General features: G+C 45.1%; 1 protein-coding gene across 3 annotated transcripts in view; it reads right to left on the reverse strand.

The window, feature by feature from the left end:
- The window catches only part of CTNNA2 (catenin alpha 2), a 519575-nt gene extending 514518 nt beyond the window's left edge, over nt 1-5057 (reverse strand). For 2 of the 3 annotated variants that reach the window (XM_088133180.1, XM_088133182.1), the window contains exon 1: nt 4887-5057. The gene's annotated coding sequence lies outside the window, so the exon portion shown is untranslated. The remainder of the gene's footprint in view (nt 1-4886) is intronic. The other variant, XM_088133181.1, reaches the window with a different exon arrangement.
- Nucleotides 5058-11114: the final 6057 nt, after the last annotated feature.

Consider the following 11114-nt stretch of genomic DNA (forward strand, 5'->3'; position numbering starts at 1 on the left):
AAATGCTGGGCTGAACACTTTTCCAACCTACTCAATAGGCCATCCACGGTTGATTATGATGCCTTACAGCAGATTCCTCAGCTTCCAGTCTTGGATGCCCTAGACCTGCCTCCCTCTATGGATGAGATCAAGAAAGTGATCTCGCAGATGAACTCAAATAAAGCAACAGGACCGGATGGCATTCCTCCTGAGATCTACAAAGCACTAGAACCAAACGCCTTACAGGCATTCCAAGACATCTTGGAAGACATTTGGCCCATAGAGGAGATGTCTGATGACTTCTGCAATGCCCTCATTGTGGCTCTCTACAAAAATAAGGGAAGCAAATCAGATTGCGGAAACTACAGGGGTATCTCACTGCTGTCCGCTACAGGCAAGATCTTTGCCCACATTGTCCGGAACAGACTTGTCACTGTCTTGGAAAGGAGCCTCCCAGAAGCACAGTGTGGCTTTCGGCCAGAACACAGTACAGCGGACATGATATCTGCTGTGAGGCAAGTCCAAGAGAAGTGCATCAAGCAGAACAAGCCTCTTTACTCTGTCTTCGTTGACCTGACAAAGGCATTTGACACTGTAAACAGGGAGACTCTCTGGATCATCCTGAGACGTTATGAATGCCAGAGGAAATTTGTAAAGTTGATTCAGCTACTCCACAACAGAATAACAGGACAGGTTCTTTACAACAGTAATATATCAGCTGCATTTGCCATTTCCAATGGGGTACAACAGGGTTCTGTGCTAGCCCCAGTTCTATTCAATCTGTTCTTCGCTTGCATGTTGCCATGTGCTGTCCAGGGTCTGAAGGAGGGAGTGTACATTAGGTACCGATTGGACAGATCTCTCTTTGACATTTACCACTTGAATGCCCAGATGAAGTGTCTCCATACATTCATCCAAGAAACCTTCTTTGCTGATGACTGTGCGCTCCTGACACACAAAGACAGTGATCTACAACTGATGCTGAACAAATTCTCATGCACTGCTCTGCTCTTCGGCCTGACTATCAGCCTGAACAAGACTTAAGTACTTTACCAGCCCCCACCAAATACCAATTCCATAGAACAAAAAATCACTCTTGATGACACCCAGCTGACAGATGCAAACAGCTTCAAATACTTGGGAAGCATCATCTCAAGTGATGGGTCTTTGGACAAAGAAACTGACTCCAGGATCAGTAAGGCCAGCCATGCACTGGAGTGGCTGTGTACTAGTGTGCTTAATCAACACAACATCTGTATCTCCACAAAGCTGAAAGTCCACAGAGCTGTGGTTATCCCTTCTCTCCTATATGGATGTGAGTCCTGGACTCTGTACCATCAGCACAACTGGAGAAATTTCACATGCACACTCTCCGCCCCATCCTCAGCATTTACTGGCAAGTCCGTGTCTCCAACCTGGAGGCCTTGGATCTCATGGCATCCACCAGCATTGAGTCCCTGACTATCAGAGCACAGATATGGGGGGTGGGGCACATCAACAGAATGGATGACCACTGTATGCCTCACCAGTTGCTCTATAGTGCAGTAGAATCTGGGACAAGACTTCGAGGTCGACTACGCAAGTGTTACAAAGACACTGGAAAGTGACATCCAGACAAGGGAACTAGAAGCTGCAGCTGCTAAGAGAACCCACTGGTGAGCCCTGTGCTATGAAGCCTCCACCAGCTTCGAAGACAGACACTGCCAAAAACTGATAGAAAATTATGAGCAGCGTCACAGAATAACACCCACAGTTGCTACAACAATGAACTTCCAGTGCTCCCATTGTGCTAGACTCTGAACTTCCAGACTGGGACTTCAGAGCCACCTCAGTGCCCACAGATGAACTGAACAACAGTGTATCTTCTTCAAATCTGAAGGACTACCTAACAGATACAACAATAGCAGCATTTGGGAAAATGACTACAGAATTCTTAGCACTGCACTTCAACAAAAATGTAGAAAGATGCGGGGGAAGAGACACAGAGAGAAGGTCATCCAAACTATCAGAAAGTGAGAGAAACTCCTATGAGGGAGAAAAACATTGGGTTTATTGTTAGTAACAGAAAATGCAAGTAACAGGGAGGGCTGGTATCTGATAAAGGAGTATAAAATTATACATGATGCAGAAAAAATGAACAGGGGCATTTTTTTTTCTTATTCTCTCATAAAACTAGAGCATGGTGTCCTCAAAATGAAATTAAATGACAGAAGATTCAAGTGACAGCCTCCAATTTTGTAAGGCTTTAAAAAAAGATCAGCCAAATTTCTTAGAGATAAGTCTCTCTACAACTAATACGCACAATAACTATATAATAACTCCAGGATGAGAGGTGTGATTTTTCTGAATACCAGCTGCCAAGCAACAATAGCAGGAGAGGGCTTTGCATGTTTTTATGGCCATCTAGTTGGCTATTGTGTGTGTGTGGGGGGGGGAGGATGATACAATAGAGCTCTTATAAGTAGGTGCATAAAAAATAATAAAAGTCTTACAACACACTTCTAAACAATAAACTCAAATATATAAATTCAAAAGTAATCTGATTTGTACAGGCAAAGCATATATATGACTGCAGTGTAAATTATTTAAGCTGCTCACTGGCCTTTTGACTCATTACAAGATATTAATATTTCCCTTCTATAAGATCACAAAATTAGAACTACAATGTAGTTGTAGAGTTCAGAGGCTCAAAAATCAGTGATAGGTGATTCATATTGCCATCAGCAAGTCCTATTCAATGTACATGTGGAGACCCACGCCTAAAAGTTTTACTCAAGTGAACGTATCAATATATTTAAGATTAGAGCATACATCTGTACAATTTGGAGTTAACAATCCCTAATCATGCTTCATAAATATCCTGAATGAATGGTATTAATATACAGTGTTTGTTTTTTATATAAACCATTGGGAGGTTACACATGTTGTTTCAATTACGCATAACTAAATTAAACCCAAAGAAGTATCAGTTATATCTCTATATTAATTATTTCTGTTTTATTTCCTGTGTTGTTCAATTTTTGTTTCATCATAGATTCCTAGAATCATAGGGTTGGAAGGATCTTCCAGGATAGAAACCTTCACACTACCCAACTGATCACCTATAAAAAAAAATCCAGCAATCATATAATACCATTTATATATACCTCTAGCTTCGCAAATGATTATGACTAAATTACCTTCTTTAAAAAAAAGTTTTTCTTAATAGAAATAACCACAGGCATGACTGCTATACACTTTCAGAATACACAAGGACACTACAATAATTTGGATAAATTAAATTAATCTCTGAGAAATATTTATTAATAATCATATGCCAACCCTGAGCTGCTGATTACAGTATTTTGGACATGTCAAAGTTCTGGAGCACAAGCTCAAGTTGATAAAATAATTTGTAAAAAATTCAATGACTAAATATTTTAAAAAGAATGTATTTTCTACCAAAACAGTTGAAAGTGTAATAACATTACTGACAATTTATATAGTAAGAAAAAAAAAAGTAAGGTATAATAAACAGCGTATCTATCTAAAAACCAACCAGTAATCTCCACATCCAGTATCCAACAGCCTTCTCTAGCTATGAAGTCAACACTACATTGTACTGCTAGAGAAGCAGGTATATAGTAACATTAGAAGTTTCTTTTTCTCCATCCAATCATCTTTTTTCAATTCCTTCTCAAAATTTCCTTAGAATTAAGCACAAACCTCAACAAGGAGAAAAAAAAAACTTTAAAGATAATAACACTTAGTGAAACTCCGATCACTGTTCATATACAGAGTATCAATCAGCTCCCATTCCCCAAACTTCCATAACTTTTCTTTGATTGCATGGGGGTGAGAAATACCCAAACTATTATTTTCTTTTAATTAAAAAAAAGGGCTCTGCCATAGTTATGGCCAACGTAGACCGGTTTCTCCTGTAAACAAATGTTGGCAACACTACAAACATTTCACAAGGAATCCCAAATCAAAGACGAAGCAGGTGGCTTGGAATTGCCCAGAGAATAAGCCATTAAAAAAAACTGGTTTCGAGAGCTTCTTTTCCACCACATTGTCCCTTTTCATCCCCGGATCTGAGACAACCCGAAACAGGAGGGGAGGATAATTTCAAGACAGCCGAAGGAGTTTCAAACCAACGGATGCCTTAAGACAACCCGGCCTCTCGCAGAATAAAAGACCCATTTAATAGAAGAGGGGTGAGCGTCTCTGCCATATAATGGGAAGAATGATGCTCCCAGCGCCGCTCTCACGCCAAGAGCCCTTAGGATCCTCTCCCGCTTGCACCATGCCCATACGCACACAGGCTGCAGGAAAAACAACCCCGGATTTCCATGTAGCCCTTTCTTTTGGGGATGTGGAGGGATGAGCTGCCCCCCCCGCCCCGCCTTGTGAACAAGAGAAAGGGAAGCAGGGAGAGGAAAGCGGGGAGGGGAGCCTTGGGTGTGCACAGAGGCAAATGCAAGGAAGGGTGCGTGCACAGGATGGGTGCCTAGGCAAGCAGGCATGCCCGCACGTATGTGTCTGCCAACGTGTGTCCGTGTGCACACAGGCACATGGGTCTAGCTGTGCACCGGCGTATGTGCCTGCGCGTCCGGGTAGGCGCCTATGCCAGCCTGCCCGTGCCTGGGTGGGTACAGAACAGATGCATCGCCCACCGCTCCGAGGCACCAGGGTAAAATCCCGGCGCGGCGGCGGCGGCGGCGGCGAACACAAAGGAAGGGAGGATGGCCGGCGGGAGGGAAAGGTAAGGGCGGCGCGAGCGGAGAGGGGCGAAAGGTGACGGAGGGGGAGCGCGGGGGGCGGGAAGAGCCTGAGGGCGGGGGGGCCGGGGGAAGGGTGGAGGAGGGGCGGCACAGGAGGAGGAGGAGAGGAGGAGGATGCTCTGCTCTGCTCTGCCCCGGCCTCACCTCAGCTCGCGACCGGGAGAGCCGCCGTTGCCGCCGCCGCCGCCGCCTCACGCCCGGCTGTGGCAGCGGAGCTGGCGAGCCACGACCGAAGGGGGCGGGCAGCCGCGCGCGCGCCCCCTCCCTGCCTGCCCCCCGCGCGCCGCCAGCCAACGAGCGCCGCCGACGGCCGGGCCCGCCCCCCGGCTCCGGCTCGCGCCCGCCCCCCACAGCCCCTCGGGCCGGCGCTGCCAGAGGAGAGGACCGCGCCTGCGCCGTGGCGCGAGGGAGCCGGGCGGGGGGAGGACGGGCGGCGCAGGTGCCTCCTGCTGGAGCGGGCGAGCGAGCGAGCGAGCGGGCGGGCGGCGCCCACTGCGCAGGTGCCGCTCTGGAGCGGCTCGGGCCCGGGACCGCGTTGCCTAGCGACGGCGGCCACGCGAGCGGGGAGCCGAGCGGCGGCTGCGGCGGCTGGAGAAACGTGCTCTTGGGAACGCGGCCGGGGCGTGCGGGCGCGCCCTCTCCCGCCGCCCTTCGCGGGGGAAAAGTTGGAGCGGGTCCTCGCTGGGCTGCTGCTTCGCCCGTCCACGTGCGAGGCTGCCCCGAGCCAGGATGCGTTTGGCTTTGTCTCAGGCTACCCGCGGCCGGCGCTCTGAGGCGGCTTTCTGGGTCCTGCCGTCTGCACCGGTGCCCAAGCGAGCTCCTCCCTCACTGGCCACCCTGTCCAGAGGCAGCCTCGGGGTGCAAAAGGGTGGGGGCTGTGCCCCCCGTATTCCAGCGGTGGGTCTCCCCTTGGAAATAAGAGTCCGCCGCAAATCTGAAAAATCCAGCCGCAAATTCCAAGGGAACAAAAGGCAAATGAAATTCTTTAAGGACCCGATGGGTGCAAAATCATTTAGAACAGGGTTTTTCAACCTTGGCAGGTTTAAGATGGGTGGACTTCAACTCCCAGAATTCCCCAGCCAGCATGTGTGGACCAGCTCCCAGCCAGTGGGGAATTCTGAGAGCTGAGGCCCACTCATCTTAAGGTTGCTGAGGTTGAAAAACACCAGTTTAGGCTTTGTCAGCCTTTGTCTGGGTGGGAATTAGGGGCTGGGAACAGAAGCTGTGGGGCAGCAGAGAGATTTGCAATGGCCTCTCATTTCTGCCCACCCAAAGACAGATGAAAAGCCCAGCTCAGCAGTGGGGAAAGTCAGATCTTTAGTCCACCTTCCAAGGATAAGGACCTTTCCCAGCCCTTCCAGCAGACACCAGGAGATAATGCGGGTGCTCTGCTATTTCCCTTGGAGAAAATCTGCAATTCAGAGTAGATGTGAAGGCAGGTTGGCTCTTCCCTTTCCCTAATGGATACAAAAGGGCTGGAGATCAGGTCCTGTTGGAGAGGTCAGAAGCCCAAGTCTCAGATGCCCACGCCATCAAACTATTCAACCTGGATTCCCCAACTTGAGTCCCTCCTCCCGACTTGATGGACAACGTTCCCCATTAGCCAGCATGCTTGGATGGAGATGGTATGATTGTATGCCAGCACCTCTGGAGAACAACTTGGGCACATACATTTTTAATCAGTTAAAATATTTACTGTATTCCTAAGTATGTGTTTCAAGGCAGACAATACATACTCAGCCACACATCAGAATAAAGTCTTCCTTCTAAATTTCCTTTAAATTTTCTGTGATTCCTTCCTTTAAATTTTCTGTGATTTGAACAAGCGTGAACATTCCTGCTTCAGCATTTCTCATAGACTATCAAATACTGCTTTTGCTTCCCCAGAAAGAAAATATATCGTGCAAGAAATGCATGGAAAAACAATGATGTTAGACCACCATTCTCAGAAGCAAATATGGCCCAAAGCTGAGGGGCACCCTGTGCACTCCAAATCGGGCACAAAAATAGATTCAGCTTGTCATGGAGGAGCTGCTGTAACTTTGCCTCCTGAGATTTAATTTAATCCCTATTCAATTTGCTGCTCCCAATTTGGTGGAAAGTTCTGAGCTGATGACCTTGACACATGTCTAGCTTGAGAACATAAGTAGATAGTTGTATGGTAATAAAGTTCTTTCTTGTTTCAATCCTGTTTCAATTATGATTATGTGCACGGTAATAGCGAACGCATTTTCAATTATTAAGACATCTGCTTTGTAGTTTCTTAGGTGGTCTTCACCAAACTTTCTATTTGGCTGCATTCACACAACATCCTTAACCTGATTATTGAATTAACTCTTTGTTGGATTCAGTTCACACAATACACAGAGCCATAAACTCACCAAACAGAATGGGTTTCAACAACATGCTAACCAAGCTTAATAGGTTGCATTAATGCAGTTGCTAGGTCTGTGCCTGTTTGGTTGAACTCATCTTCTCTGTCTTACCTTATTTCCAATGTTGTTCTGAAGAAACAGAAATTGAATAAACCAAAAGATACTACCTCAAAGTGCTTAGAGAAATGGTAGGCTCTAAATACTTTTTTAAAAAATTTAAATCTACACTCAGCAAGATGAGATGCCCTCAGGAAATATATTTTGTGACATTCTCACAAAACAAGGCAAGGAGATATATGATCTCAAAACCCATTCTTGCCTTGCATATAAATGTCACAGAAATGCTACTATTATTGTTAGATAAAATGCCCCTGTAAGGAGAATCAAACATGATCATCATTTTCTGAGATGAACTCCAGATGTTAGCATTTGTGCTACTGTAACATAGGAAATTGGAGCAAAATTGTATAACAAAATGTTTATTAAAAAAGAGGGGGGGATGTTAAGAACTGCAACCTGAAATAACAGATTCATGATTAGCAAATTGAATCACCAGGAGGAAATTTACGATATCTAACGTTCTTCATAGAAAACATACCGTAATTTCAGCTACGAGTCACTTTTATGGCCCAAGCTTAAGTGTATCATTCTCCTTAATCATTTATAGCAGATTATTTTTCTCCTTGCCTGAAGGCATGATGTCAGGGTTTCAGGAACTTCAGAATCACTGGAATTATGCCATAAGGAGTCCTAAAGCTGAGGTATCCTGGCATTTGGAGGTCTCAGAGAGGGGGGAAATAAACGGATCAAAATTATGTTTATTTCCAGTAAATACTTAGTTAGAAATAAGCATTGATGTCCCTTGGTAACTGTTAATTGTAGTAAAAAGCTTGTTCCCATTCACCAGGAAAAACATTGGCCTGTTTCTTCAAGAAGAACAGTTTGAAAAGCAACATTTATCATGTTTGAGCAGAGTGCAGACTTTACTGTCTCTACAGACCATAATGCAGTTATATTATCCTTTATTTAGAAAGAAAAAAGAAAAGTCAATTTTCATGATTGGTAAGACAGAAGAGAGATTTTTAAAACAGGAAACATTTCTGAATGTGCATTGTTACCTTGTTCCAGACACAATATGAAGAGTGGTTTAGAGCTTCTCATTGTACCCATGCAGGTTGCTACCATGTTTTTAGATCCTAACCCAGACAAATCTATCTCTGTTGAACAAAACAGGAGTTGTAGCATATAGCGGGGAACATCTTATTTTGGGTGAGAAGCAATGGGCTATAGGCAGGGACTTGGTTATGGCTCTCTTAAAATGATTGTGGGATCGGGAAAGTTTTACAACTGCCAGGTAGATGTTCAGAAGAAAGACCCAGCCTAGAAATTATTGCTAAAGATCTGCAGTCCCAAGAAAGTTAATCTCGTATAAAATCTCACCAGTGCTTGATCACACGCATATCAAATATGCATCTTCCGTATCCAATATAAAGTGTATTTTGTGATGAAGATTTTGGTGGTCTAAGTGCCTTCTGGGAGGCCAAAAGTTTTGGGACATCCTCTAGTATGCTAAAGAAATGTTTAGTGTAGGGGTCACATTGCTACTAAGCTGCAGCAAAGCAAGCAAAAGATCTTCAATGGTCTCTTCATCTCCTTTTGAAGTGACTTTGTTGAACAAGAGCCACTTTAGGGCAACACAAAGTGTCCATTGTTTTAAACTATTTGTATGGCCACCTGACACATTAAATAACCCAACCCTGCATCATGAAGGGCTTTATAGGTGATAACCAGCACCTTGAATTGCACTTCTATACCTTTAGGAAACCAGTGCAGCTTGCAAAATAGTGGTGTTACATGAGCAAATTGTGGTATGTCCATAATTGGACTAGTTGTAGTTTTGGGTGATCTTCAAGGATAGCCTCATGTAGCCCACATTGCAATAGTTCAAGCAGCAGGTAGTCAAGGCATGAGGGTCTCTCAGGAGAGCCTCCTGATTCAGAATTGGCATCCAAGAATTGGATTGTCCAAAGGCCTTCTTGGCCATGGCTGCCATCTGCTCTTCAAGCAGGACCTGCAAGTCCAAGAGGACCCCCAAATTGTACACCAGTTTTGTCTGGAGCAATACTACCCTATCCAGAGTCAAAGATGGAAAGTTTCCAGATGCAGGGCACCCTAAAATCTGATTTTGCTTGGGTTGAGCCAAAGTTGACCCTCTTTTTCTTCATCCAAGCCCCCAACAGCCTCCAGACAGCGTCAGCCCCACTAGATAGACCAGACCAGGAAATCAACACCACATGACAGCTAAAACTACTTTTATTGAGATTGGCTTTAATAACAGAATCTTGCAAGTTTGATTGTGCTGTACCTCCTCCCCCTTCCTATAGTTCAATGAATTAGGAAGGGGTCTGCTTAAGCCCCTTCTGAATGCTAGCTCTTTCTTCTGGATTTAAAAAACGATCCAGCCTCTTTTGCATATGTCTATCAAGGTCATCTTCCTTACTCTCTATACACAGTAAGAACCTTTATAGCATCAGTTGGTCAATCCAGTGTAGAAATACACAGCTGAGTATCTTCAGCATACTGATATTTCACATTATGCTGGCAGATGACCTCACCTAGCAGTTCCATCTAGGTGTTAAATAAGAGATGAAAGAATAGACCTCTGATGAACCCTGGAAAGCAGAGATCTAAGGCTAGAGCTTTCACCCCCTACCAACACTAATTGGAACAAGTCTCAAAGGAAGAACCATTGTAAGTAATACTATGCTTTCAACTACCAAAGCCAATCTAAAAGGATACTGTGATATCAAAAGCCATTTAGAGATCAAGTGTAATGACATGTGAAAATGACCTGGGAGACAGGAGGAAGATCCACAGCCTCGACAACAGTCTGATAACTGCTTAACTGTTTAAATAAAATTTGATTCCTAAGGGGGAGGGATGGAGAAAGTGCCTCAGAAGGGACCCTCCCTAGTTTTCAGAAGCATAAAAGTAAGGGATGGGAGGGATACTTTCAGACTCAGAAGATTCTGTTAATGTAACCTTACAATAACGATACAGTTAGTACTCATGGTTGTACTTCTTGTCTGAACTACCTCGAAGGGCTAACATCAAGGAGGGCCAGGATGGATATACCACCCCTATCCCAGTCCTCCCATGTCATCTACTATGTGATCAATGCTATCTCAGTGCTATATCCAAGTCTAAAATCTGACTGAAAAGGGTCCAGATAATCCATTTCCTCCAGGAGGGCCCTCTGGGGCTGCAAGCTGACCACCTCTCAACAACCTTCCCTACTGTAGCAGCACTCCCAACTGATCTCAGCAGATCAGTTATCAACAAGATGTTACACCCAGTGATCTGTGGGGCAGTGCCCCCGAAACACCCCAGGGTCTCTTAGATGACAATGGTCACTCTGCTACCCCTGCCCAGAGGTGACAGCTAGTGCCACACTCAAAACATGGGTGAAACATTTCTGAGAAGGGGACATCCCCCTCCGTGTCCAATTAGGCTTCAGTAATTCATGCCAGGTTGGCCATCTCATCCACTGTCAAATCATGGACGGGAGAAGCTTTAATACATGACAACCTGGCATTCAGCAGCAGTATCTGAAAAACCAGGATGCTGAAGTTACAATGACCCAGTATCCTGAGAAGCTGATTGTTCCTCCCCCCATTTCTTTGTTTTTCTAACTCTTTTCATTTGTAGTATCAGATTTGCATCCAGTTATATCTGAGTCCCTTTATATTTTTACATAGAAATGCATCTCACCATTTTTTTAACATAGCAGAGCATTACAACTTGATCAAGGCATGTATCACACTGAAAGAGAAACCACAGTGCTGCTTTGAAGGATTCCTCCTGTTGCATGAGGATTCATGAAGCCCCACTTGGAAGGGGCAAGGCAGTAGGGTCCCCTCTCTCCTGCATCTAAAAGTAAAGAGGAGTGGCCAAGGTGCTTCACTCTGAGGTCTTACTCAGCAGTTCCACTGGTCAT

Source organism: Python bivittatus, unplaced genomic scaffold (genome assembly GCF_059951505.1).
Source record: "Python bivittatus isolate LINGU-HERP-01145 unplaced genomic scaffold, Pbiv_v1 ctg000070_np1212, whole genome shotgun sequence".
Lineage (NCBI taxonomy): Eukaryota > Metazoa > Chordata > Lepidosauria > Squamata > Pythonidae > Python > Python bivittatus.